The following is a 3730-nucleotide window of genomic DNA, read 5'->3' on the forward strand; positions in this document are numbered from 1 at the left end:
TCCGTCGGAATTTTAAAATAGTCGGTCGGTTGTCGATTTCTTGAAGTAATTTTTCATCGATCGATCGGTCGATTTCATAAAATCTAAAAAAGTTGATCGATCGACCGACATATAACTTTAAATTATTCTTTATTATCATTATTATTAAAAGCAACTCATCCCCTTTTCGCAGCCCCCTCCCCACCCCACCCCACCCTCAAAAAAACCCTTAATTTTTCCACTCACATATAAAAGGAAAACAAACCCTAAATTTTCATTTCTTCTCCTTCAATCTCCATTCTAATTTCTTCATTTTAGTGTTTCATGACCAGCTGACAGCCACCACCCTTGAAGTTCGTGCAACTGCTTCTTACATTCGTGCTTTCAGTTCTGGTGTTCGTCTTCCAGTTTCATCGTCATGTTTCACTACTTCGTGCTTTTAGTTATAGTCTACCGTTCGTGCTTCCAGTTCCGGCATTCGTGCCTCACTACTTCTGGTTCGACGTTCATGCTTCCAGTTCCGGCATTCGTGCCTCACTACTTCCGGTCCGACGTTCGTGCTTCCAGTTCTGACGTCGTGTTTCACTACTTCGTGCTTCTAGTTTTGGTCCGGCATTCATGCTTCCAGTTCCGACGTTCGTATCTCCGAAGTTGGAGAGTTCGTTTTTGCTTGCTTTCGGCGTTCGTGATTCCACTGTCCAATGTCGATTGTCCGACCTATTTTTAACAGTGTGCTTCCAGTGTTCTGCGACCACCAACAGTGTTCATTTGAAACTTTAAGTTGGATTCTTCTGAAAAGTATGTTTCATTTCATTCTCTCTAGTCTCTATTTTGGAGCTTATTGTTTTAGTTTTAATGTTGTATTTTTCTAACAAAATCTGAAAATGTTTGTTTTATAAGATAGATATGGATACATTAGAAAATTTAGCAACAGTTCAAGATCAGGATCTAACAGAGATTCCAATCACAATCAAAGTAACAACAAATAGTCCAATAAAGAAGCGTAAGAATACTAAAACCTCTATTGTCTAGGACTATTTTGAGAAAATTAATGATTGTGATCCTGATGACCCTTACGCTAAATGTAAATAAATTATGTTGTCATTCTAAACGAAATGAGACTGGAACCTTGAAAAACCATTTATCAAGTTGTAAGAAATATCCATATCAGAGAAAGAAAGAACCAGGACAAGCCCAATTGGTATTCAAACTCAAAGAAGTTATTGGTAAGTTTGATTCGAAACTTGTTTGTGAGTCCTTTAATTTGGAGAGTTGTTAGAGAGCCCTTGCTGAGATGGTGATTTTAGATGAATTACCTTTTAGGTTTGTGGAGGGCATTGGTTTTCGAAGATTCATAAACAAATCGATTGCTTTATATGAATCGAAGTTTCTTATTCCATCACGAGTAACCATGGCTAGGGATGTGCTTAAGATTTATATTATTGAGAAAAAATGGTTGAAGGACATGTTTAAGACACAAAAATATAGGGTTCCTCTCACTACCGATTGTTGGACTTCTGGACAAAACATGAATTATATGGTGTTAACTACCTATTTCATTGATTCTAAGTGGAATTTACATAAGAGGATTATTAGTTTTACTACCATTGAAAATCATAGAGGTGAAACCATAGGTAGGACCATTGAAAAGAATTTAAAGAATTGGGGTATTGATAAAGTTATGACTTTAATTGTTGACAATGCAAGCTCAAATGATACAAATGATACAATTTGGCTTATCTTGTTAAGAGATTTAGTAGTGAGTTGTTATTGAAAGGTGAATTTTTGCACATTAGATGTTGTGCCCATATACTAAATCTTATTGTTCGTGATGCATTTAAGGAGCATTATGAGTGCATTCGTAGAATTCGCAATGTCGTTAGATTTATGAGGTCTTCTCCTACACAAGTTATGAAATTTAAGAAGTATTGAAATTGAAAAGATTGCTTGTAAGAGTTAAGTGTACCTTGACATTAGCACTAGATGGAATTCTACGTATATGATGCTTGATGCAGCTACTAAGTTTGAAAAAGCATTTGATAGATTGGAGGATGAAGAACCCACTTTTTCGAGTGAATGCCAACCTACCAAAGATGATTGGGAGAATGCTCGGATGTTGGTTAGGTTTTTGGAAGTGTTTTACAATGTCACTTTAAAAATTTCAGGCTTTTTGTATAGTACTTCCAATGTGATTTCCCACCAAATTAGCTCCATTCATAATTGCATATAAAAAAATTCCATGGATAATGAAAATCCAATTATTGTGAATGTGGCTAAGAGTATGGAGGCTAAGTTTGATAAATATTGGGGAACTAATGAGAAGACTAATTTGTTATTGTATGTTGTTGTTTTGTTAGATCTGCAATATAAGTTAAGGTATTTATCATATTGTTTCAACAAGTTGTCAGAGCCAACTGAAGCTAAAAATATGACAAATAAAGTGGAGGATATTTTGAGAAGGTTATTCAATGCATACAGTTCGTCTTCTTTTTGTGGGAATGGGAATGATAGTGCATTTGCTAATATGGCTAGGGATAGGGTTCCGATTCAAACAATAGGTGTAGAAAAAAAGTATGGATTTACTTCAAGATTCTCAAGTGATGACGCAACCCATTTTGATAAGGCGAATGAACTTGATGTGTATTTGCTTGAAGCACTTGTTAAGAATGATCCAGCCTTTGACATACTTAATTGGTGGAAGCATAATAGTCATCGATTTAAGATTCTTCATGCACTAAGTAAAGATATATTGGCAATCCCAATATCGATGATAGCATTTGAGTCCGCTTTTAGTACTGAAGGATGTATAGTTGATTCATCACGTTCTTCATTGGCTCCTAGAACGGTCGAGGCTCTTATATGTACTCAAAATTGGCTTAGTTCTAAATCGATAGATATTTATCTTTACAAATAATTTGAGGTAGGCTCAGCGGTTGGAGAAGGTATTGTATTGGTTTTACTTTTTTTTTTTTTTTTTTTTAACAATTATTAAGATAAGAATTGAGAAATCATAAACGATATTGACTTATTATTATTACTTTTGTACATTTGCTAATTTTGTAGGATTCAAAATGATCATGGATGAGGAAAAATACATTGAAGACTTTTCGAATTTGGCTTCTTAGATTGAATTTTAATTTGGCTTGTTATGTATTTTCTTTTTTCATTTGGACTTATGTTATGTGGTGCCATGGTGTGTATTTCTTATGTTCTTTTGGACTTATGTTATGTAATATCTAATATGTAGTATGTAATATGTATTTCCTATCTTGTTTGTTGGCTAGATGTTATGTCTTTCAGACTTTGACTCATGCAATATGTATGAGAAAAAAAATTGAGAACATGACTTAATATGTATTTATACGAGTCTATGACTTATTTTGTATTTATGTAATATGTAATATGTATGATTCTTTTCCAATGCTTTTATTTAAAACACTGATTTTAAAATAACTTCCAATGGCACTTGGCAACCTTAGATTAGATGTACAGTTGTGGTCCACATCTAACAAAATAAGGAAGATTGGGTCCAAATTTGAAGTTCCTAATCAAATGACCAACACCAAGTACGCTTATCAGATTTCAACAAATTTTGAACAAAATGAAGTCATTAAAATTTGGATAGAAGAGGAGGAGGAGGGGGGGGGGGGGGGGGGGGGGGGGACCAAACCAACTGACCGACCCGCCCGATCGTCAATCGGTTTTCAAAGCAGAATTCCTACAATTCAGTTCCAAAAACATTCAAATGGAC

The 3730-nt window shown here is 34.8% G+C and overlaps 1 long non-coding RNA gene across 1 annotated transcript; it reads left to right on the forward strand.

Annotated features, from left to right (window-relative positions):
* Positions 1 to 269: 269 nt before the first annotated feature.
* On the forward strand, positions 270 to 3340 carry LOC150037652 (uncharacterized). The gene is made up of 2 exons (XR_016527673.1): positions 270 to 777; positions 3043 to 3340. It is a non-coding gene; the product is annotated as an uncharacterized LOC150037652 (long non-coding RNA).
* The last annotated feature ends 390 nt before the right edge of the window (positions 3341 to 3730 follow it).

Source organism: Benincasa hispida, chromosome 2 (genome assembly GCF_027475165.1).
Source record: "Benincasa hispida cultivar pf3 chromosome 2, pf3_genome.v1.1, whole genome shotgun sequence".
Classification (NCBI taxonomy): domain Eukaryota; kingdom Viridiplantae; phylum Streptophyta; class Magnoliopsida; order Cucurbitales; family Cucurbitaceae; genus Benincasa; species Benincasa hispida.